The following is a 27047-nucleotide window of genomic DNA, read 5'->3' on the forward strand; positions in this document are numbered from 1 at the left end:
GAGACATTACGTTGTCAACAAAGGTCTGTCTAGTCAAGGCTATGGTTTTTCCAGTGGTCATGTATGGATGTGAAAGTTAGACTATAAAGAAAGATGAGTGTCTAAGGATTGATGCTTTTGAACTGTGGTGTTGGAGAAGACTCTTGAGAGTCCCTTGGACTGCAAGGAGATCCAACCAGTCCATCCTAAAGGAGATCAATCCTGGGTGTTCATTGGTAGGACTGATTTTGAAGCTGAAACTCTTACACTTTGGCCACCTGATGTGAAGAGCTGACTCATTTGTAAAGAACCTGATCCTGGGAAAGATTGAGGGCAGGAGGAGAAGGGAATGACAGAGGATGAGATGGTTGGATGGCATCACTGATTCAGTGGACATGAGTTTGGGTGGACTCTGGGGGTTGGTGATGGATAGTGAGGCTTGGCACACTGCTGTTCATGGGGTCACAAAGAGTCGGACACGACTGAGCAACTGAACTGAACTGAAGTAGTTTGGAAGTATGGGAGGGATATATCACAAATATATGCTTTTTAATGTTTAACTTCTTTATTATTAAAAAAAAAATCAGCATATAGTTGAGTTACAATTTCGGTTACTTTCACGTGTACAGTAAAGTGAATCCATTATGTATATATATATATATATACTCTTTTTTAGATCCTTTTCTCATAGGTCATTACATAATATTGAGTAGAATTCTCTGCACTACAGTGTAGGTCCTTATTAGTTATATATTTTATATATAGTGATGGGTATATGTCAATCCCACTCTCCCAATTTAACCTCTCTTTTCCCCCAGTATCCATTAACATGTTTTCTAATCTGTGACTCTATTTCTGTTTTGTAAATAGGTTCGTTTGTACCATTTTTTAGATTCCATATATAAGTTATATGGCATTTGTCTTTTTCTGTCTGACATACTTCACTCAGTATGATAATCTCTAGGCCCATCCATGTTTCTCCATATGGCATTATTTCATTCATTTTTATGCTGAGTAATATTCTGTTTTATATATGTACCACACCATCTTTATCCATTCCTTCTTTGATGGATATTAAATTGTTTCCATGTCCTGGCTTTTGCAAATACTGCTGCAGTGAACACTGGAGTGCATGCATCTTAATTATCGATTTCTCTAGATATATTAATATGTGTAATGTATCGTGTTTTCCTGTAACATTTCCCTATACAACACTGGTATACATTTCAAAATTGGGCTGTAGTGTTTACTGTGGTACCTTGATCCTCTTCCAGCCCTCAAAGAAATCATTGTATTTTATTCTTTCCTTTTTTAATTTAAAATTTAGAACAGTCTTTGGGACTCTGTGGGAAAGGGTGAAAGTGTGATGATTTGGGAGAATGGCATTGTAGCATGTATATTATCATATGTGAAATGAATCACCAGTCCAGGTTCGACGCATGATACAGGATGCTTGGGGCTGGTGCACAGGGATGACCTGGAGGGAGGATATGGGGAAGAGGGAGGTGGGAGGGGGGTTCAAGAAGGGGAACACATGTACACCCGGGGCGGATTAGTGTCGGTGTATGGAAAAATCAACCAATATATTAATGTAAAGTAATTTGCCTCCAATAAAAAAATAAAAAAGAAAGCTAAGTTCACAGTAAAAAAATAAATAAATAAAAATACTTATTAATCTAAAGAAATTGCTTTTATTTGAAATTTTGACTGAAAATATTGATAAATTAATATGCAAAAATACAATGTCACATTTGGAAAGAAAGAAAAATAATAGATGCAGATGTATTTTTTCTTTCTTTTTTCCAGTTTTATTGAGATATAATTGACATAACATTAAGTTTATGATGTATAATATGCTGATTTGTTACACTCTTTTATTGCAAAATATTTACTACAATAAGGTTAGTTAACACATTCTTCACCTCACATAATCTCTACTTTGTTATTGTTACCATGGTGAGAAAACTAAAGTACAATATTCAAAGGGTACAGATTTCCCATTTTAAGTTCCTGAAACTAATGTCCAGCATGCTGACTATAGTTACTATTTGTTTCCTTTTCTAATTGGCCTGGGTCTACTCTTCGTTTTTTCTTTTTGTAATGTCTTGAAATCAGTACCACCTGACTTGTTCTAATTGTCCTCCTTCCCCACCACTCCCTTGGAAATTTTTTTGTTGGGAAATTTGGGGAAGATCTGGAGAAAACAAATTGCTAGTTCAGTAGCCCTTGTCTGAATTTATAGTGCATGCCTGTTGAGGATAGGAAGAACTGCTGTCTTATGAAGCAGTGTTTCAAATTTATTCACACACAAAATTGTGTATATTTTGTGTATAATTTTTATTTAACACACAAAATTTTGCTGTATAGCAGAAACTGACACAACATTGAAAATCAAGTATACTTCAATAAAATAAAAGCAAATAAATAAAAAACACATTAGTTCTTTATTTTATATAGCAAATGGCCTAATGTGGATTCAAATGGAGTGTAGACTAAGGAATCCTTCACAACCTCAGATTCTCTAATCTCCAGCACCTAATTTGGTCTCAATTCCATCATTTAATCTCTCATTGTTTCTTTTTTGTTTGTTTTTCCTTCAGAGCAGCCCAGGAAAATACTTTTTCACATTCTATAAAATTAGCTTTACTATTAGTGTGAGTTCAGTTGTCTGATCATGTTACTAGAATTTTTTTCCTCCAAGCTCTTAATAATTTTTCTACTAACTTGCTGTAGTATAATTTCTCAAATGTAATACACCTAATTTTATGGACTACCACAATATCCCCTCTAGCCTGAATATATCAGAAAATAAAGTTTGAAAGTTTTTGTAAATAATTTATATATCAGACTTATACACAGGGACAAGCATTCAAACTCTCATGTGGGTTTTCTAGGGCTGTCTTAAACTGTCTTTGATGTTGTGACTCAATGAATAATTCCTAATGTCATGTCCTCCGAATTTTTACCTACCCTCCACCGATTATCTATCTTTTGAATCTGTCACACTGTATTATTTTAGTAGTGTGTTCAAATTACAGCAGAAGGATCAACAAACATATTAATTCGTACTTTATTCGTGCTTTATCCACCCTTAGTTTTTCTTGTATTAACCATCAATCATTCCATTTCTGGTTCCATTTACATGATTATGTTCTCTCAAAAAGATTGTGCTTCAATGAAGTGTTTTCTGACAAATATCCTTTATAACATTCGATTTTGAAAATTGTCTGTCCTTGGAGAGAAACTGTTTCATGTTATACCTTTGGAGGTTAGATGACAGGTATTAGACCTGAAGCCTCTAAAAAGAGATGTCTATACCCAGACATCAGATGGAAGTTGCTGGGTCATGCTCGTCAAGGGTCTATGGAACTGTTACCAGAGTATTATGAGTCATAGATTGGTAGGAGGTTTTTAAGTATTCTGATGTGGGTAAATACCTCACCTTCTTTTGACTGACCTCCTTGGTGGTAACAGAGAATTTTCTGCTAACCCAGAGCAATGAAGATTCAAAGGCAGGTATGATTTCATTTAAAAATGTTAATATCTGACATGTCTTATAGAACTAATTTAGTAGAATAAGGTTTATCACTACCAAATAAACATGTTTCAAATCCCTCTCCTCCTATCTCTGGCAAATGCTGTCAACTTGCCATTTTATGCTCTTTGGGAGCAAAGGTCCTCACCTGGTAGTTTCATATTTTATTCCTAGGATATGATAGCAACACACTGGTAAATTTGGCCCCAGATAATATACACAGATGAGAGTCCTGAGCCACTTAACTTTGATCTTTTTCTCACATAAATGAAATAGTCAAATTGCCCAGCTGTTGTCTATTAATAAGTTTAATAAATATCTCTAGTGTGAAAGCTTATGAGAAATTTCTCAAAAATGCTCAATCTAGATTATGCAGACAGCCCTGATGGGGTCTAATTCTCTCACTAATACCTACATGTATTATGTGTTATGTCTGTATGTGTTAACCTGGAATAGCTTCTGCAGTTTTCCTCCAAAAATTATTGTGACTTCATAGGTTGATACTGAAGTTTCTATAAAATAAGTCCAACAAATTAATGGTCATTCTTACCTTCTCCCAAACTAACCCACAATTACAAGAGCGAACTTCTGACCAGTGTTAGCATAGGTATATCAAAGGAAATACAGAAATGACTCCAAAATCCTTCCCAAGTGTTATGAACTTAATTGTGTCCCCTCTAAATTCATATGCCATAGGTCTATACCTCAATGTGTCTAAATTTGGAGAAAGGTATGAAAGTCCTTCACTTCATTTGGTTTTGAAAAATTAAGTTTATTTTGTTATGTTTAGACAAGAAGGCAATTAACATTAAATAAGGTCATAAATATGGGTCATATTAACATTAAATAAGGTCATAAATATGGGTCAATTAACATTAAATAAGGTCATAAATATGATCAAATAGAATCAGTGTCTTCAGAAGAAGAGAAAGAGATACCTGAAGCAACTGGTATCATGAAAGGCAATGTTAAGCACAATGAAGGTAACCCTAGCAGACTAATGCATAATTATAATCTCAGTCTTTACTGTAAGATTCTGAGGCATTTTAAAGAAGTACATAAATACTATAAAACCAATCCGGAAATTTCCAAAAACCCTATTCAGTATCTAATCTTCTGTCTTCCTTTTTATCTATGTGATTTAAATTTTACATTTATTATTTTCTGTCCTGAGGTGCAGTAGTCATTTGCAAAGTTTCTTCAAAAATCCTCACACATGAATAGCACAGCGAGTAGGACCTATAGTGTAAACAGTTAAGCACTTCTCCTCTTCAGAAGATGAACAATGACTAAAATACAAACACAGCAACTCACAAAAGGAAGAAAAGTAAATAGATAATAAGAAAAAATTGTTTGGATTACATGGGTCACAGGGTGGAACAGTTACTGCAATAACCCAGTAAACATTTTCTAAAGCACTAACTATGGACCAGGAAAAGTGGAAGTGTTTACACGAAAAACATGATCTAAAACGCTAGTAAAGTCATGCTCAAAATTCTCCAAGCCAGGCTTCAGCAATATGTGAACCGTGAACTTCCAGATGTTCAAGAAGGTTTTAGAAAAGGCAGAGGCACCAGAGATCAAATTGCCAACATCCGCTGGATCATGGAGAAAGCAAGAGAGTTCCAGGAAAACATCTATTTCTGCTTCATTGACTATGCAAAAGCCTTTGACTGTGTGGATCACAACAAACTGTGGAACATTCTGAAAGAGATGGGAATCCCAGACCACCTGACCTGCCTCTTGAGAAACCTGTATGCAGGTCAGGAAGCAACAGTTAACACTGGACATGGAACAACAGACTGGTTCCAAATAGGAAAAGGTGTACGTCAAGGTTGTATATTGTCACCTTGCTTATTTAACTTATATGCAGAGTACATCATGAGGAACGCTGGGCTGGAAGAAGCACAAGCTGGAAACAAGATTTCTGGGAAAAATATCAATAACCTTGGATATGCAGATGACACCACCGTTATGGCAGGAAGTGAAGAGGAACTCAAAAGCCTCTTGATGAAAGTGAAAGAGGAGAGTGAAAAAGTTGGCTTGAAGCTCAACATTCAGAAAACTAAGATCATGGCATCTGGTCCCATCACTTCATGGGAAATAGATGGGGAAACACTAAAAACAGTGTCAGACTTTGTTTTTTTGGTCTCCAAAATCACTGCAGATGGTGATTGCAGCCATGAAATTAAAAGACACTTACTCCTTGGAAAGAAAGTTATGACCAACCTAGATAGAATATTAAAAAGCAGAGACATTACTTATCCAAAAAAGGTCCATCTAGTCAAGGCTATGTTTTTTCCAGTGGTCATGTATGGATGTGAGAGTTGGACTGTGAAGAAAGCTGATCGCCGAAGAATTGATGCTTTTGAACTGTGGTGCTGGAGAAGACTCTTGAGAGACTCTTGGCCTGCAAGGAGATCCAACCTGTCCTTTGTAAAGGAGATCGATCCTGGGTGTTCATTGGAAGGACTGATGCTAAAGCTGAAACTCGAATACTTTGTCCACCTCATGTGAAGAGTTGACTCACTTGAAAAGACTCTGATGCTGGGAAGGATTGGTGGTGGGAGGAGAAGGGGACAACAGAGAATGAGATGGCTGGATGGCATCACCGACTCTGTGGACATGAGTTTGAGTGAACTCCGGGAGTTGGTGATGAACAGGGAGGCCTGGTGTGCTGTTATGGGGTCACAAAGAGTCGTTCACGACTGAGCAACTGAACTGAACTAGAAGTCACCAAACCTATAAGTAAAGTACTCCGTTTGTTTCTGTTCAACTTGGAAGAAAATAGGCCTAGCATTTCAATAAAAATTGATATTTTCTTTTATGCAGATGTGTGTGTGACCAAATGAAACAAATATGCCATCGATGATTATGTTTAGGAATAAAATCTCAGATTATCATTGTTGCTTTCTTGTTCTCTCCTTCCCTTTCCCTGTCTCCTCTTTTTCCTCCTCCTTTGGGTTTTTGAATCATTGAATAATGATATGCTTTGCTATTGCAATTAGAGAAATTGATGTTAACAGTTTATAGTAAGAAAAAAAGAGCATGCAATCTAACTTATTTTAGAGTTATTCAAGTCTTAAATCTCACTGATCTTTAAAAAATTATCAATTATTCTCAAAAATTAAGAAGGATAAGTAATATGTTAAGATTTTGGACTTTTCTAACAAATTACAACAAAAATTGAATATAATTTTCAACTGCCAAATTTCATAATAAACATATCTAACCAGGATCTAATGAAGATTGATATTATTGCTTCTTTTCTCTTTAGCAGCTTTATTCTTATTTGCAATAACTAGAAGTGACTAAGATTTGATTATATAAACAGATAAACAAACTGATATGTCTATACAGTAGAATTTTTTAATTGAAGTATAGCTGATTTATAAAAACATTATTTCAAATAAATTGCAAAATGATTCCATAATACACACACACACATATATATTTAATTTCTTTCCATTATAGTTTATTATGAAATATTGAGTACAGTTTCCTGTACTATACATTAAATCATTGTTGTTTATCTTATGTATGGTAATGTTCACCTTTTAATCTCATACTCCCAATTTATTATTCTTCCCCAAAAAGCATCCTAATATATTATATTACTGTGGAAAATATTTATTATTATAATCATGCTAGAAAGCCAACATCCTCTTCAATGCTGATATTTTGATTCACTGTAGTTACAGTTTTCAGATCCTCTCCTAAAATAAATACAGGAAAATGTTGACAAAGATGTTTATTGCAGACTTGTTTGTAATATCTGTATATTGGAGATAACATAACACCCTACTTTCTAGGAACAATATACTACAACATACCTATACCAAAAATTGTACTGTAGGCATTAATGTAAGATATCCAAAAATTTATATGAAAATAATTTTTTAATTAAGTAAAAATATGCAAAAAAGGAATATAAAATTTGAAATATGATATTATAATCAAATTTTATGAAGAATAATTTTAACAATCATTTTAGCCTTTTATATTTCTGTAGTTGAAGTTTCTTTATTTTCTTCATATTTTCCTTATTTTGTATCCCATTGGTTAAATACCAATTTTCTGTGTCCTGTAGATTTAGTCCATTTACCAATCACTTGGCCTTCTGATCAAAAAAGTCTACAGAGATAAGAACAAGACAATGTATGGCAAAACCAATACAATAATGTAAAGTAATTAGACTCCAATTAAAATAAATAAAATTTTAAAAGTCCTAAATAAAAACAAAAAGAACTATGACTTTATCTTGGTAAGTTCAAAAGATTATACAAGCCACAAGTAGATAGATGGTATGACATACCAAGGTAACATGCTAACTTCACCAGATGATCGTTTTAAAAGCAAAATCTCTCTGTGTTCCATTATAAAACAAATATTAAGGAAAGCAGAGAAATACAACATAATTGAGGAGAAAATATTCATTTTATGCCTTAAGTCCTTTTCGTCTCAGAGGATGAAAAGAATATAGCTTAATTTTTTCTCAAGGTTCATTATTTCTTCCAACAGTGAATTAAAATGAAATATATCCCACCCTTGTGCTCTCCCATAGAGTCCAAAAGACTGTACACCCGGGACAGATTCATGTCAATGTATGGCAAAACCAATACAATAATGTAAAGTAATTAGCCTCCAATTAAAATAAATAAATTTAAAAAATTAAAATAAAATGAATGATATATTGTTGAATATCAACAATATGTTGCCTGAATAAATAATGTCTGGATTGACCAAAAAAATACAAATTTTTAAAATCTAAATAACAACGGCTTTTTACTCAAGCATAATTTTGACTTTAAATTTATCTTATGGTGTGTTGTGGTTCAGAGTAATTTTGATTTTTAAAAAATTGTACGTATGTATGTTTTCTATAGCATGAATTTTCAATGATAAAAAGTACCTTAGAATATCTAACATGCAAACCATATATATGCCAAAACTTACTCATTATATTGTTAAATAAATACATTTAATGGTATTAATATATATTGCTGACTCTTTGTGATCCCATGGACTGTAGTTTGCCAGTTTCCCCTACCCTTGGGATTTCTCCAGGAAAGAATAACAGCATGGTTAGCCATTCCTTTCTCCAGGGAATCTTCTCAACTCAGGAATTGAACCTGGGTCTCTTATATTGCAGGCAGATTATTTACCATCAGAGCCACCAGGGAAGTTCCATTTCACATTCAGTTCAGTTCAGTTCAGTTCAGTGGCTCAGTCGTGTCTGACTCTTTGCGACCCCATGAATCACAGCACGCCAGGCCTCCCTGTCCATCACCAACTCCCGGAGTTCATTCAAATTCACCTCCATCGAATCGGTGATGCCATCCAGCCATCTCTTTCTCTGTCATCCCCTTCTCCTCCTGCCCCCAATCCCTCCCAGCATCAGAGTCTTTACAAGTGAGTTAACTCTTCACATGAGGTGGCCAAAGTATTGGAGTTTCAGCTTTCGCATCAGTCCTTCCAATGAACACCCAGGATTGATCTCCTTTAGAATGGACTGGTTGGATCTCCTTGCAGTCCAAGGGACTCTCAAGAGTCTTCTCCAACACCACAGTTCAAAGGCATCAATTCTTCGGCTATCAGCTTTCTTCACAGTCCAGCTCTCACATCCATACATGACCACTGGAAAAAACATAGCCTTGACTAGACAGACCTTGGTTGGCAAAGTAATGTCTCTGCTTTTTAATATGCTATCTAGGTTGGTCATAACTTTCCTTCCAAGGAGTAAGTGTCTTTTAATTTCATGGCTGCAATCACCATCTGCAGTGATTTTGGAGCCCAAAAAAATAAAGTCTGACACTGTTTCCACTGTTTCCCCATCTATTTCCCATGAAGTGATGGGACCAGATGCCATGATCTTAGTTTTCTGAATGTTGAGCTTCAAGCCAAGTTTTTCACTCTCCTCTTTCACTTTCATCAAGAGGCTTTTGAGTTCCTCTTCACTTTCTGCCATATGGGTGGTGTCGCATTACTGTTATGCAATATCCAACTGTACCTGTATGTTCCTTTACTTTCCTTCAGCAATAAGATTTGTTATTATCACTGTGTTTAATTTCAGAAATTTCTATAGTATTATATCCCATGTTTTCATTAAAATTCATTCAACTCTGAATGATGTTGCTTTGGTTTCCTGAAAATTATAATTAAAAAATATTTTAAAAAAATCAGTTTGCAAAATTTGCCAAAATGACAGGTGACTTACTAGTTGGGCCACTGTGCTTTCTCTGTAACTCAAGTGAAAATACTGATAGTTTTATTCACTACTTGATAGTCAGTTCTTAGACATCACAGTTGGAAATACAAATAAAATGTCTCACCATTGAATACAGCTTTTAGCTATTGTTTAGTTTCTACACTTTCTTTTTTAGCTGTGTGTGCAAAATCATTATTTCTTTTATTCATTTTTGCCAATATGCTGATATCTGTTTACTATTTATATTTTCAATACTAGTCAGAGCAACTACATTAGCATTTCAAAGTTCAGTCAATAACACAATCATTACTTTGTTCTCAGTGACTTTGTCGTGTCAGACTCTTTGTGACCCTGTGGACTCTAGCTTGCCAGGATTCCGTGTCCATGGGAAATTCCAGGCAAGGATACTGGATTGGGTAAACATTTGCATCATTACTTCACAAAAGTTAAAATTGAACCAATGGAAAAATCATTAGCTCAGAAGGTGGATTCTCAGTCCGGTCTGCATGGTGGAATTCTCTGGAGAGTTTTAAAAAATACCAAAGACCTAGTCTAACCAAAGTACATTTAGAGCTGTTTTTTGTTTGTTTATTTGGTTTTGTTTTTTTTAATGAATTAACTAATACTGTGTTTTTGAAAACCCTAGTGGCACAATTATTACTAAAAATGTAGTTATTTGATAATAATTAAGTTGTTATTTAGTCACTAAATTGTGTCCAACACTTTTGGGTTCCCATGGACTGTAGCTCATCTGACTCTTCTGTCCAAGGATTTTCCCAGGCAATAATACTGGAGTAGGTTGACATTTCCTTCTTCAGGGGATCTTCCCAAACTAAGGATGGAACCCACATCCCTTGAGTTGGCAGTCAGATTCTTTACCACTGAGCTACCCGGGAAGCCCAATAATTAAGTACATATTTTAACTTGTGAGATCTTTTATTGATATTATCATATTTTAATCTAAGCCTATTTATCTCTTTATCAACAACTTGATACTTTGACATAGAGAAACATTTATTGTTCACTGAAAACTAATTTATATTTTAGACCATGAATATCTAATTTAAAAATATAACCCATAAACATATACATAAACAAGTTTATGTTGTGTAACATTCTCATCTTCCTGTGAAACATAATAACAAATGATTTCAAGTAACAAAAGAATAGATACAACAAGTTGACAAATGTGGAAAACATGTATATTCTGATAATTGGGCTTCCCTAGTGGCTCAGTTGGTAAAGAAACCATCCGCAATGCAAGAGACCTGGGTTCGATCCCTGAGTGAGGAAGATCCTCACCCCCCCATCCCCAGAGAAGGAAAGGGCAACCATCTCATGGAGAGTTCAGTTTGTTTAGTCGCTCAGTCGTGTGCAACTTTTGTGAATCCATGGACTGCAGCACACCAGGCCTCTCTGTGTATAACCAACTCTGAAGCTTGTTCAAACTCATGTCCATCAGTTGGTGATGCCATCCAACCATCACATCCTCTGTCATCCCCTTCTCTTCCCATCTTTAATCTTTCCCAGCATCAGGGTCTTTTCAAATGAGTCAGTTCTTCGCACCAGGTGCCCAACTTATTGGAGTTTCAACTTCAGTCCTTCCAATGAATATTCAGGACTAATTTCCTTTAGGTTTGGCTGGTTTGATCTCCATTCAGTCCAAGGGACTCTCAAGAGTCTTCTCCAACACCACAGTTCAAAAGCATCAATTCTTCAGTGCACAGCTTTCTTTATAGTACAACTCTCACATCCATACATGATCACTGGAAAAGTCATAGCCTTGACTAGACAGACATTTGTTGGTAAAGTAATATCTCTGTCTAAGTTGGTCATACTTTTTCTTCCAAGCAGCATGTGTTTTTTAATTTCATGTCTGCAGTCACCATCTGCAGTGATTTTGGAGCTCAAAAAATAGTCTGTCATTGTTTTTACTGTTTCCCTATATATTTGCAGTGAAGTGATGGGACTGGATGCCATGTTCTTTATTACTTGAATGCTGAGTTTTAAGCCAGCTTTTGATATCTCCTCTTTCATTTTCATCAAGAGGTTCTTTAGTTCTTCACTTTCAGCCACTGAAATTTAACTGAACTTGCTTTTTCAATGATCCAAGGGTTGTTGGCAATTTGATCTCTGGTTCCTCTGCCTTTTCTAAATCCAGTTTGGACATCTAGAAGTTCTTGGTGCATGTAATGCTAAAGCCTCGCTTGGAGAATTTTGAACATTTCTTTGCTAGCATGTGAGATGAGTGCAATTGTGTGGTAGTTTGCCTTTCTTTTGTGTTGGAATGAAAACTGACCTTTTTCAGGCCTGTGACCCCTGCTGACTTTTCCAAATTTGCTGGCATATTAAGTGCAGCACTTTAACATCATCATCTTTTAGGATTTGAAATAGCTCAACTGGAATTCCATCGCCTCCACTAGCTTTGTTCATAGTGACCCTTCCTAAGGCCCACTTGACTTCACATTCCAAGATGTCTGGCTCTAGGTGAGTGATCACGCCATTGTGGTTATCTGAGTCAATAAGATCTTTTTTGTATAGTAATCTCATGGACAGAAAAGCCTGAAAGAAGGGCAAAGTAAATCAAATTGCAAATATTTTTAAGAGATAATACTTGAAGTTTGTAGAAATACAGGGCCAATAGAAACTCATAAAACAATGGTGGTTTTATTTGCTTCACCTGAGGTTCTCTCGTCCTTGGACCTTTCTTTGTTCTATTTGCACAGATTTTCTCTTCTTTGTCTTTTAGCCACGGCCATTTTGGTCTCCTTTTTCCTATTCTAACTACCTCACATTCCCCCCCTCAAGAAATGGGAGGCTCAATTCTCTAGGAATAGGGGTACTGAGGCTTCTCTGGCTACTTCCCGTTGAACTAGGACAGCGAGGGGCATTGGGCCTCCCCCTCTTCCTAGTCTCAAGCTTCAGAGTCCTTATAGCAGTGTCCATCTAGGGTGAGTGATATTTTCCATGGTTGGCTGTAGCTTTATATATCATCTTTGAACTGGCACTGCACGTTGTATCTTGTTGACCTGGGCAGAGACAAAACGGATTGGACAATCAATAATATATGGAGCAATCATAAGCAGCATCAATATGGTAATAACAAGAATTAGTAGGCACATTAGCCAACTCCAGATTCCCCCTAACCAGGAGAATTATCCCCTCAAGAGAGATTGTAGTACCTCGAGAACTCTCCAGCTTGTTCTTGGAGATCCTGTAGGATCTGAATATTTTTCTTGAGGTCTGTGAGACTTTCGTTAATTTAGCTGGAGGTATTTACCCAGAAACAACATGTCTCATTCAAGATGGCTCAAGTCCCTCCTTGTTCAGGACCAGGAGATCTATCTCCTGTCTATTTTGGAGTAAACCCCTGCCAAGCTATGTTGGCTCTTTAGAGCTATCCTGAGAAATCTTATCCCCAGAAACTTAATTTTGGGGCTGTTAATTAGAATGGCACTCATTTGTATTCCTGAATAGGTATATGATCTCACAGGTGTATTGAGTGTCTTCTTCTGTTTTCGTCCACAGCTTGATTCATGAGTAGTGAATCCAGTAGCCATGTCCTGATACCTTGACTGCTGTGGGGGTAGAAAGTATTACAGGGTAGGGGCCCTTCCATGTGGGCTGGAGTTGAGCCTTTCGGTCCCATCTTTCCAGACTTTAATTAGGACTTGAGTCCCTGGAGCATATAGTGATGGCTTTTTAGAATCCTTTGCCTGTTGGCTGACATCCCACAAGTGTATATGCTGTTGGAATTCCCCAGTGGCCATGGTATAAGACCAGAGGGTCTGAGCCTCTGGATCTAGGAAGAGGTCATAGACATAAATGAAAGGTTTCCCATATAGCATCTCATAAGGACTAAGACCAACCTGTTCCTTAGGGCCAATACGGATGTGGAGGAAAGCTATTGGTAAAGCCTCCTTCCATACCAGGGAGGTCTTCTGGGTTATCTTTCTTTATCACTGATTTTAAGAATTGGTTGACTCTTTCTACTTTTCCAGAAGATTGAGACTTCCAAGCACAATGGAGATAATAGGTAATATCCAATGCTTTAGAGACCCCTTGGGTGACCTGAGAAGTAAATGATATCCCATTGTCACTTTTAATGACCTGGGAAGTCCAAACCTCAGAATGATTTCATGAAGCAATTTTTTTTTTTTTTTTTTACCATCTCCTCTGCCTTCTCAGTCTGGGTGGGAAAGCCTTCAAACCATCCTGTGAATTTATCTATAATGACTAATAGGTATTTATACCCTTGAGAAACTAGCATCTCTGTGAAGTCCATCTGTCAGTCCTCTCCTGGATAGGTTCAACATTGTTGCATGGTGTGGGCTAGCTGGAGTCTTCGAGCTCCTTTGGGGTTGATTAATTGGCAAGTGGAACAAGAGGAGACCAGTTGTCTTATAGTTGTTTGGAGATCTGTTCCTCCAGATCTTAAAAGAAGGACCTTTTAAGTAATCTTTGTGAGGCCTTCTTCCCTAAATGAGTGGTGGCATGTAAGGAGTCAACCAAATTCCAGTGGAGGTTGCTGGGCAGAAATAAGAGTCCCTCCTTTTGGAACCACCCATATGATTTTCTTCAAAGCCCTCACTCTTAGTTTTAAGAGTCTCACCTTCAGTATATGAAGGAGTTTCTGGCAAATTAGTCTGTGGAAGTGAGGTGGCAACCCCTTTTAGGTCACTGACCTGTAATGCTGCTCTCTTAGTTGCTTGATTGGTTGTTTGGTTCCCCAGTGCCTCTTCTGTGCTCCCTTTTTGGTGTCCTTTACAGTGGGAAACTGAAGTCTCAGTGGGAAAATAAACTTCCTCCAAGAGTCTAAGGATTTGGTCACCATATTTGATTAGGGATCCTCAGGTGGTCCAGTGGTATCTTTCTTTCCAAATAGCAGCATGTGCATGAAGCATCAGAAAGGCATACTTGGAGTCAGTATACATAGTTACTCTTTTTCCTTTTCCCAGCTCTAAATCTCGAGTCAGGGCTATGAGTTCAGCCAATTGGGCTGAAGTACCCAGTGGCAAAGGTTTAGCCTCTATGGTCTCAAAATTGGATACTACTGAATATCTAGCTTTTCTTTTTCCATCCAAGAGAAAGTTGCTTCCATCAGTGCACCAGATTTCCTCATGACTGGTCATAGGATCTTCTGACAATCCCTTTTGGGGTTTTGTCCAGTGGTCCAAAGTTTTTAGGCAAAAATGAAAGCAGAGAGAGCCCTCGGGGGTTAGGCAGGAGGGTGGCATGGTTAAGAACCTCACAAGGGGATATAGTCAGGCCTGGATTTTCCATCAGTACTACTTGATATCTGAGGATCCTTTGATCAGACATCCATAAATGGCCTCTCCAAATCAGGAGCTGTTTCACTTGGTGGCTGGTAAAAACAGTTTGCCCCCAAGACAGGGTTTTAAAGCATCTTCTATCAGGACTACAACAGCTGCAAGATTTTGAAGACAAGGAAAGATCTCTTCCCATTAAGGGAATAAGACACTCAGGGGCCACCAGAAACTGGTAGGGAAATCTTTGTAGCAACAAAGAAGTATTTGTGTGAATTTGTTATAATTGTTTTTCCTGTAGCACCCAAAATGGTACAGGTTTTGGAGGAAAGGAGCCAAAGTAGGAGGTCAGAGCAGAGTAGGTAGCCCCTGTGTCACCCAAGAAACTCTCAGACCTACCTGCCTTATCCAGCTGTACTCTTGGCTCCAGCTCTGTGATGGTTATCTGTGACAGGCAGGCTGGCTGGAGCGGGCCACTTCAGTCCTGTTGAACCATAGTGAGGGAAGCCTTGGCACCTGACCTTGAGGCTCTTGGGTCCCAAGGGCAGAGTACCACCCAATGTCCCAATTGACGACATCAGTAGCAAGCCGTTTTAGGAAACTTGTCATGATTTGGACACTCTTTGGCCCAATGTCCCATCTGTCTATAGTTTAGGCATTTTCCTAGTGCCTTGTCCTTCAAGGACTTTGGATTTGCCATAGGGCTTCTGTGGATGGTGACCAGCATCTGGGTGTAACTTGTCTCGTTCCTTTTCTCCCTTTCCTGGGCCTTGACTTCCCTTTCCTGTTTACTGTTATAAAAGGTATTGGTGGCAGTCTGAACCATCTCATCTAAAAAGGCAGCAGGGTCCTGCTGCTATAGCTGTTGTAACTTTATCCTGATGTCTGATGAACATTGGGACAGGAATTTGTCCTTTAAAATCACCTGTCCTTCATAAGAGTCTAAGTCCAGATTGGTAAACTTTTGGAGGGCCTCTTTTAGGCTTTCCAGGATGGCAATGTAGTTTTCACTTGACTACTAAGTTATTACAGAGACTGGGCACAGTCCCACAACTAATAAGCTTCCTTTTATTTTCATGGGTAGACTTCCTTAGGAGTGAGTCTTTCTGAAGCTTATCCTACCCGGTACTGTTGCAACCTGAGATCCGGGAGTCCCCAGGTCGGGGTGCAGATCCATAGGCAGATTGAGGTTGAATCTCCAGACAAGTCAAGGCAGGTTGGCCTCCTGAGAATTGGGTCCCTGGGTAGGTCGAGCCATGTTGACCTCCTGGGACCCCGAACTGGCAGATCCCTGAGCAGATTGAGGCATGACAACCTCCCGGGGACTGGATCCATAGGCAGGTCGAGGCAGGCCCACCCCCTGAGTTCCCCAAGCTGGAGTTGGGCATTCCCAAAGTCTCCAATGTGACAAGTACTGGGTAGGATTAAGGGGATGTAATCTTAACTCACTGTTGGTTTGTTCACTGCAGATCGGAATAGATACCATGATCTCAAGTAATCCAAGTCTGTGTCCTGAGACTAGGAAGCTTGCAAAATAGCCATAAGCCCCTTCCTCCTATTGCTCTGAGGGAATGTACGTCACTGACTTCCTTCCCTAGTCTTTCATAAGACCAGCTTAGGGTTTTTCCAATGGTAAACATTTCATTGTCATAGACCCATTTTAAGTAATAACAGAAGTAATGACTGAGGAGTGGATTATCTTGTCCTGTTAGGGGCATCAGGAATATTTTAATAATAAGCTGGGTGGAGCCATGCTGCCTACAAGGGGGCAGGGTCCTGGTTGTAGGAGTTAGTAATTGGCTTAAGAATAAGAGGCAATAGACCAGATGTTCCATAAAAGTGGAGTGGAGATTTAATCTGGGGGTATGTTTGTAACTTTAGGAGAAAGGTGGTAAGTGTTTGGGACCAAACAGTCTACAGAGCTAACTCCCAAAGTGACAAACATTATTCCCGGAAGACCAAATAACCTTGAAGTGATGCCACCAACAGATGACTTCTCACAGACACTGAGTACGTGTCACCCACACTAGTGTGTTCACTGAGAAATGCTGTTGTTGTACATGTGGTAGGAGGCCTGAATGACTAGAGGGATTGGATATTATACAGTATTTCTCTCCCAAAGGCCTACTATTTTCTGGTTGTCCCTCCAGAAGATTGTAGAGGCAACTCTGTGAGCCTGGACAGGGCTCAGAAAAGAGCATGAAACAGGAAGGAAGGGTGTAGGGCACAACTTTTGAAAGAATGGCACAGCCCAAGGGCATAACATAAACTGATTAAAATCAAATGGGTCCAAAATGACAAGTCAAATTCAACTAAACCTTGATCCTCAATCTGAAAGCTAAATGACATACCCAGAGGTGCCAGGACAGTTCCAAGAAACTGTCAAAAGACTGAGGAGTGAGTGGTTCCCCAATGGTTGGAATAATCCTCCCACTCATTAGAATATGAAATCACCCAGCTAGGGAAAACTAACCACACCACATTCCATGGCCATGGTACTCACTCTTTGCAATGGCCCACACCATATGTTGTGTGCTTCTCTCCAAACAAATCCACCTCTTACCTATCTCTGTGTCTCACTGAAAATTTGCAATGAGACATCAGAGCTTGAACTTCATTAGGTCCTGAAGCCAAGCACCATGGATTTTTGGCCAGGCTCAAGACCCAGTTGGATACAACTGAGTGACAAAGCTTAGCACAGAGTCCTTGCCACAAGGGTTTGAGTCCCAATCTTAGGTAAACGGTTTCAAGCAGAACTTTCAGAAATGGAAAGATGATGACCTGCCCAATATTTTTTAAACAGTGGTATAGATGGAGAGAAAAGCTGAAGGATGGGAAGAAAACTCAGAGGGAAAAAACATGCCAAGGAATCCCCTTTACAACCTGCAGGCAAGTCTGCTAAATACCTAACCTGTGCTCACAGTTTTCATTGGCCTGATCCTTGGCAAAAAGAAGATGAAGGACAGAAAAACTCCCATCTGCTTGGACAACAACTACTAAGTAGCCCCTGCCAGAGTCCCTCAATTTCACCCACTGCTGCTTTCCTATTCACAGGGGGTTTAATAAAACAAGAAATGAGAGATTGTAGAGGAATTAAGATTTTGTTAGCCATATGTCTTTCCAGCCATGGGAATGAAGACCTCCTACCTTAAACGGTCTTCTGGAATCTGTGACTGAGTGTGTGAGCTTTCTGCCGAGTTTGTTTTTTGATGTCCCAGTTTCCAGCATGCTGGGCTTCTTGTCCCTTCCCCTGTGCTGGGCTTTCTTTGCATTCCACTTCCACTGCAGGAGTTCACCAAGTCGGGCTTCTGTGCTTGGCCTTCGCCTTGCGGGTGCCAAACCAAGATTGTTTCAGCCAGTCATTGTAAAATCCAAGTCATGGCACCATATATATTGGGGGAGTGTGTAATTCCTTGGTTCTGTCTCATTGCAACACAAATTTAAAGTGATGGATGGACCGGTATTACAGCCCCGTGTAATTTCCTCGGACGGAGCAGTGCTACAGCTGCGCGTTACAGCACAGTTTTATTTAGAAAGCAAAGGAAAATATATCCTCAAGCCGTGAGGTTGGGCAAACCCCAAAAACTTGAGAAGAGAAGCCCTCCAGCACAGTTTTGGCTCCTCTTTTTATACATGCTTTCTCCTCCGCCCTCCTCCATCCCCCGCCCTGCCCTGTGTAAACTGGGCTAGCCAGGAGGGCTGTTTGTTTTACCTGAGGTCTTCAATCCTGTCTTCCAACCTTACTTTATTCTATTTTCTTGGGCTTTTCCCTTTTTTGTCTTTTAGCCATCACCATTTTGGTCTCCTTTTTCCTATTCTAACTACCTAACAGTCTCAACCTTGTTTTTACATAGTGTTGCATTTATTGAAATTTATATTAGATATTTCTGAAAACATCTATAAGAACAAAAAAGACACTTCCATATTTCATCTAGGATGTGAAATACTGAAATATTTCTAAATGTTCTTGAAGATGTATTGGATCAGAAAAGTTGTATAATTCTGACTTTGTCTTTGCTTGTTAAAACTGAATGTTTAACATGCACACCAAAGCATCAAGCAGAATGCTAAGTTAGCAAGAATTATTGCCACTGTTATTTTTTGTTTTCAGAAATGGAAATACAATGAATGAAAACCCCAACAAACTGTTTTTCAATAAATTTTAGCTTTCTTGTAAAAATGTGCTCTCTGGAGGCATTTAAGTCAGTTAAAATTATAATACTTTGACTGCTGACTATTACTGCAGCAACTTTTAAAACTGTATGTGTTGCTATAAATTGCCTATGAGTCAGATTCATTGCAAGGTGAAGAAGGGCATTTTGAACGTTCTATCTGTTTTTCTCATCTAATCCAAACCTAAAATAAAATAAGCACTCATGATTTTACTTGCTGCACCCAGCTTTAAAATATACCTACCACTACTACTTTCAAGAATATAAGTTAAAAGAAAACCATATTTTTATTTTTTAAAAAAGTGAAGTTTTCAGGATTAGTTAACATTTTATATAATCTTGTAAAGTGTTCTGATTAGCATTGACCTTCCTTTTCACATGGAAAATTGTGCTAGCCAGGTAGGAAATGAAATCTCAAAAGTAAAGTAACAGGTCAGTAAGTCAAGCATTTAATCAGATAATGGAAGCCTGTGTCATTAATAAGTGTGTCATTTGCTTCAATAAAGGCATCACTTTAGGAAATCAAATCAGTCTTTAATAATCTGCATAAGTCTCACCCTCCCAGCCCACAAATATTTCCCAGATCACCTGCGTTCTTTAATTGCTGCTTCCTCTGATCTCTTTTAACACTACTATCAATATTCCTCATTTTGACTATAAGTAGAAAACTCTATTATATTGCCATGGATATACATTACATATTCTTAGTCTAACTAACCAGATTATAAATCTCTTTAGAAGTGTAAATGAGTCTTGTTGACAAAACTCAAGAAAGTAGATACCTTCATTACATAACAGCATTCAGTTCAGTTCAGTCACTCAGTCATGTCCCATTCCTTGCAACCCCATGGACTGCAGCACACCAAGTCTCCCTGTCCATCACCAATTCCTGGAGTTTACTCAAACTCATGTCCATTGAGTAGGTGATGCCATCCAACGATCTCATCCTTAGACGTCCCCTTCTCCTCCTGCCTTCAATCTTTCCCAGCATCAGGGGCTTTTCCAGTCAGTCAGTTCTTCACATCAGGTGGCCAAAGTATTGGAGTTTCAGCTTCAGCATTAGTTTGTTGGCAAAGTAATGTCTCTGTTGACAAAGTAATACTGTCTAGGTTGGTCATAACATTTCTTCCAAGAAGTAAGCATCTTTTAATTTCATGACTGCTGTCACCATCTTCAGTTATTTTGGAACCCCAAAAAACAAAGTCTGTCACTGTTTCCCCATCTATTTGCCATGAAGCAATGGGACGAGATGCCATGATCTTAGTTTACTGAATGTTGAGCTTTAAGCCAACTTTTTCACTCTCCTCTTTCACTTTCATTAAGAAGCTCTTTAGTTCTTCTTCACTTTCTGCCATAAAGGTGGTGTCATCTGCATATCTGAGGTTATTAATATTTTTCCCAGAAATCTTGATTCCAGCTTGTGCTTCATCCAGTCCAGCATTTCTCATAATGTACTCTGCATAAAAGTTAAATAAGCAGGTGGACAAACATACAGCCTTGACATATTCCTTTCCCAATTTGGAACCAGTCTGTTGTTCCATGTCCAGTTCTAACCGTTGCTTCCTGACCTGCACACAGGTTTCTCAAGACACAGGTCTGGTGGTCTGGTATTCCCATCTCTTCCAGAATTTTCCACTGTTCGTTGTGATCCACAGAGTCAAAGACTTTGGCATAGTCAATGAAGCAGAAATAGAAGTTTTTCTGGAACACTCTTGCTTTTTCGATGATTCAACAGATGTAAATTTGATTTCTGATTCTTCTGCCTTTTCTAAATGCAGCTTGAACACCTGGAAGTTCATGGTTCACGTACTGTTGAGGCCTGGTTTGGAGAATTTTGAGCATTATTTTGCTAGTGTGTGAGATGAGTGTAATTGCGCTGTAGTTTGAGCATTTTTTGGCATGGCATTGCCTTTTTTTGAGATTAGAATGAATACTGACCTTTTCTATCCTGTGGCCACTGCTGAGTTATCTAGATTTGCTGGCATACTGAGTGCAGCACTTTCACAGCATCATCTCTTAGGATTTGAAACAGCTCAACAGAATTCCATTACCTCCACTAGCTTGGTTCATAGTGATGCTTCCTAAGGCCCACTTGACTTTGCATTCCAGGACACCTGGCTCTTGATGAGTGATCATACTATCATGATTATATGGGTCATGAAAATCCTTTTTGTATAGTTCTTCTGTGTATTCTTGCCACCTCTTCTTAATATCTTCTGCTTCTCTTAGGTTCATACCATTTCTGTCCTTTATTGTGCCCATCTTTGCATGAAATGTTCCCTTGATATCTCTAATTTTCTTGAAGAGATCTCTAGTCTTTCCCATTCCATTGTTTTTCTCCATTTCTTTGCACTGGTCACTGAGGAAGCCTTTGTTATCTCTCCTTGCTCTTCTTTTGAACTCTGCATTCAAATAGGTATATCTTTCCTTTTCTTCTTTGCTTTTCAGTTCTCTTCTTTTTACAGCTATTTGCTGTGAAACAGCATTATTAACAAGTAAAAAAGCAAAGTAACAATAATAATCAAAGAAATTTTGAAAGTGTCATGAAGTAATATAATCATGAAATAACTGAAAATTATATAATTATAATAATACATATAAGCTATACTTTGTCAACTGATTATTAGGCCTAGAGGCTATATAAATAAATATTGTTGAATGAATGAATGAAATGAAAGGAATTTAAATGTCACTTTTATCATTATTGGGTAAGACCAACAAATATGAACATAGCTCAAGTTCTAAGCATTCTCATATTTAAAATTCCTCTATTTATATTTCAAAGTTTTATAGGCTCTTGTGCAGTATTTCATATACATGGGTAGCATGGTACAATGGAAACAACACTGAAAACCTAGGTCTTCCTTTTTGTTTGGTGTTCTGTGGTTGAATGGATTATGTTTCCTTCTCATAATTTTAAAATGAATTCAACAAAATTTCCCTTATATTCATTAAGGTTTGAATTCTATACATTCTCTAGCAGATTTCTTCTCATTTACAGAAGCATTCTCTTTGCACCAAATGAAACATTTTGTTTCATTTTAATGGACATTAACATTAAGCTTGCTTCTGCCCCAACACTGACAGTTGAACAACTTTTGAAACTATGAATAAATGTATGTTCAACTTAGTGTTCTATAATATATCTCTAATACTGACCCATCCTATCTCCTTGCATTCCTGTCTTAAAAACTACTTTTGCTCTTTGACTCACTGTTCCTAACCAGTTGTTACTGGAAAAACATTCAAACCTTCAGTATTCTGAATCAAGTTCCACAACTCAATTGTTGCATGCCTATTGGAATTTGATATTATTTCTCATTCAATGGTATTGATTTCCCTGGTGGCTGTAAAGAAACCACCTGCAATGCAGAAGGACCAGGTTCAGTCTCTGGGTTGGGAAGATCCCCTGGAGAAGTGTATGGCAACTCACTCCAATATTCTTGCTTGGAGAATCCCCATGACCAGAGGAGTCTGGTGGACTGCAGTGTATGCAGTCACAAAGAGTCAGACGTGACTGAGAGATTAAGCACAGCACAAACTTTATTCTGGGAATGTGTTTTTATCTTTAAGAAAAATATTCACTTAAGTGCCAGTAGTGTTGAGCTACCCAAAGTCCCTGCAATTTTGGAGCTATCTACAAATGACTATTTCAGGACGTAATATAAGAACTTCAAAGAACCACATATATAATCTTCATCAAAATAATTATGAGGCAATACTATGCATATATGTGTTAATGTTTGTGTATAAATACATGTCCATGCAAGCATTGATGTGTATGTGTACTTACATTAATGAGAATGATTTTTGAATATGGACTGTCAACTAAGTTTCACATCTTTATTATTACGTTTTGTTTGTAAATGGAGAAGCCTCGGTAATGTGAAATGCTTATCTAAATGAATTTTATATGTAAATTATAATATTGCCTAATATTTTTCTAATTTTGAGAAATAAAGAAGTGAACTTCTGATTTTTGGTCTTAACAAGGCAATCTGAGTGTAAGTATGTTCTGGTTTGGTTTTGTTTTAGCTAAAATAAATTACTTCTTATCTTAACATTATCTCCTTCTATTACTATTTTCTGTTCCTTATGGATACAATGTTATGAAAATGTAAAGGGCATTTATTAAAAATAAGACAATAGACCCAAAATGGAGTAGCCTATGCTAATTAAAACACACATCACCAAGTGCAGACTTAATTACAGTTTCAGTACTCCCAGAAATGGAATCTTAAACTAGTCAATCAGGAATTACCTGAATAGCGGTAGTGAGTTAGTTATCTGCCTTATAGAACTCTACCATCATCTAAAGGAAAGTAACTTTGAGAGTTATTACCGATCTACTCTTTTTGCCTGGTATAACCTGTAGCTCAGCAGTAAAGAATCCTCCTGCAATTTAGGAGTTGTGGGTTCAATACCTGGGTCAGGAAAATCTCTTGGAGTAGGAAATGACTCCAGTATTCTTGCCTAGAAAATCCCACTGATGGAGCAACCTGGTGGGCTACAGTCCAAATAGTCACAGAATGTCAGACACGACTGAATGAGCACACACAAAATTTCCATGTTCTTACTCCCTTTTGCCTATAAAAGTCCTTCAATTTGAAAGTTCTTCAGTAAAAATATCTAAGATAAACCAACTAATTTTATAAACATAACACAACCACAGTTTCATCATCACACCCAACAAAATTAACATTAATCCCTTAATTTCACCTAATAGTCAGTCCATGTTTAGCTTTTCCCAATTGTCTCAAAATGTCTTTTTATAGTTGGTTTATTTAAATAAAATGTCTTGGATTATTTTAATACTCCAGTTCTAATAAAATGTGAAAGCTTGTAAGCAGAGCCAGGACCAGGAGGGGTACTGACCCATCACTGCAAAAGGTAATGAGAAAGCAATGAGCTCGAAGGGCTAGGTGGGTCTTATTCCTGTTCTGGGAGCTTTGGGATCTCCTTCAGGTCCCTCTTTTGATACCATAACTGTTAAAATATAAACTGAGACACATTACAATTTTTTAGTTTATTTCAGCATTTGTATATGTGTGTGTATTGGGTCCAGAAACCATCAAGCAGAATTGGACTGGGTCCAATATAGAAACTGGACTCTATCAAGGATTATACAGAGTCTAACTTAGAAAGCAGACTGTGTATAGTCAGACTAGATCTGATTTACACTGAGCCCAGTGTGAGGTCTCACATGGATAAAATTTTGGTTTAAGCATGAACAGAGAGGGTAATTTTTACCAAAGATTAGCTTGAATTACAATGGCATCAGGGGAGAACTCTTAACCTAGATACATTTATCCATTTTTGAGATGCCCTAGAAAAAAATGGTTCTGTCAATAACTCAGAATAAAGAGTAGATAGCAAATTATTTTTCCTCCTTTACAGCGTTTGATGACCAGGATGAGACCTGCTGGGATAACCTATTTTCTCTGGCTGTTATAGACAGAATTTTGGGAAAACTGGCAGAAACCAACAAAAGGTAAGAATGGTTACCAAAGTCAGCTTTCCCAAATGTCAATCTGTGCTGCCTGATTGAGATTAAAAAAAAGTAAAATTTCACTTTTAGTCCATTTGTTTTCAAATTCAGGTTGGGAGGGAAAAAATATAAGCATTAGATCTTTGAATTTTGACTTGCTTTATTGTACCCTTTGGTCATTGATTCTTTCTCTCCCAATGATAGCTACGGCTTTCTCATTCATCTCATTTTGTGTCCTGAGAACATGACTTGGTAACCATAAGGTGGAGTGCCAAAAACTTATGGCTGGACAGAAATGTGGGTTGAACCCCATTTATAGTTAGATATGACTGTGCACAGCTAGAAATGTGGGGTGTACTCCGTTTCTGGGTTTCAACTAACCATTGACAGCTCCCGGGGAATTGTCTAAGCACTTCTTTCTTTAGATGATCTTTGAGATTGGCTCTAGATCTTCAGAGGATAATATAACTCAAACCCTATCTGGGGATGCCTCTTGAATCCATGTGTTTATTCAATACTACCAGGAATATTTACTGTTGGTCCCAGCTAAACTGACATGATATACAAAAGAATTTTCATTAGTTCTATGACCAGAAGTTAGCCAAGTTGGAAGCTGCTATTCAGACCCTACTGGGAACATTTCTTTAGATCTTCTCCCCTAAGCTAAAATGAAATTGTGTACCCAGAGGGAAAGAAAAAAAATATCCTGCAGCGTTTGTGGAAAGACTTACTAAAACACTTCAAAGACAAAAAGTTCTAATTCTAGAACATAGACATCTTTTGATTTCCATCTTAAAGATTTTCTCTCTGATATACAGGAGCAAATTGTAGAAAATTTAGTTAGAAGGATGAGTCAGCCTGTGTATCACTGAAGTTGCAGCTCAATTTGTCAAGGAATCAAAAACAACTGTACTTGTCTTACAAATTGAATCTTTACAATAACACAAATATTCCTCTAGAAGCAATTTAAAGCCCACCTGTGCTATTTCACCAATCCCCAAACCTCTTCTATTCATTTCAAACATTTTGTAGATACGGTAAATGATCTGGATTAGGAAATAGAAGGAAATTTTTTCCTTGGACTTGCATTTTTTTCTCTGTGCTTTTTAAGATGTAAATATTCTATTTAATCTTCTCTAGGAGCTTCCCTGATAATTCAGTTGGTAAAGAGTCTGCCTGCAATGCAGGAAACCCTGATTCGATTCCTGGGTCTGGAAGATCCCTTGGAGAAGGGATAGGCTACCCACTCCAGTATGCTTGGGCTTCCCTTGTGGCTCAGCTGATAAATAATCCACCTGCAAGTCTGGAGACCTGGGTTCAATCCCTGAGTTGGGAAGATCCCCTGAAAAGGGAAAAGCTACCCACTTCCAATATTCTGGCCTAAAGAATTCCATGGGCAATATAGTCTATGGGGTCCCAAAGAGTTGGACAGGACTGAGTGACTTTCTCTTTCACTTTCAAGAACTAAGAAAAAAGGAAGGGAAAAAAAAAAGCAGGGGTTGAAAGACTATTTTGAAAATGAGACCTGAGAAAAATCTTGAAAGTCTCTCATTCAGTTCAGTTCAGTTCAGTCGCTCAGTCGTGTCTGACTCTCTGCGACCCCATGAATCACAGCACGCCAGGCCTCCCTGTCCATCACCAACTCCCGGAGTTCACTCAAATTCATGTCCACAGAGTCGGTGATGCCATCCAGCCATCTCATTCTCTGTCGTCCCCTTCTCCTCCCGCCCCCAACCTTTCCCAGCATCAGAGTCTTTTCCAGTGAGTCAACTCGTCGCATGAGGTGGCCAAAGTATTGCAGTTTCAGCCTTAGCATCAGTCCTTCCAATGAACACCCAGGATTGGTCTCCTTTAGAATGGACTGGTTGGATCTCCTTGCAATCCAAGGGACTCTCAAGAGTCTTCTCCAGCACCACAGTTCAAAAACATCAGTTCTTCGGCGATCAGCTTTCTTCACAGTCCAACTCTCACATCCATACATGACCACGGGAAAAACCATAGCCTTGTCTCTGATAAACATTAGTAAAAAGCTTTAGCCATATGAGCAGGTAACCTTATTCCATCTGCAAGAAACATATTTTGGTTCCAAAGCTTTTTAAATAAATGAGTTTTCCATCAACATATGTCTCATGGCTAAAATTTTTAAATTAAATCTCTATCTGTGTGTTTATGTATGTATGATATAGATGTGTGATTTTTTTCTACAGCCAGATGATATTATCATTTAAGAATTCTGTGTAATTGGCATAAACACAGGCAAGTGTTGTGTAAGTCAAGTATATTCTCACATATATATGAACTAAACTAAAGTTTTCCAAGTTTAAGTGGTGTAGAATAATCTTTAGAAAATAAAAACTATTTAAATTTAGTAAATAAAAGCTAGTTATAATGCTAATAA

This window comes from Moschus berezovskii, chromosome 13 (assembly GCF_049115385.1).
Source record: "Moschus berezovskii isolate FMDL1 chromosome 13, NW_MosBer_1.0, whole genome shotgun sequence".
NCBI lineage: Eukaryota > Metazoa > Chordata > Mammalia > Artiodactyla > Moschidae > Moschus > Moschus berezovskii.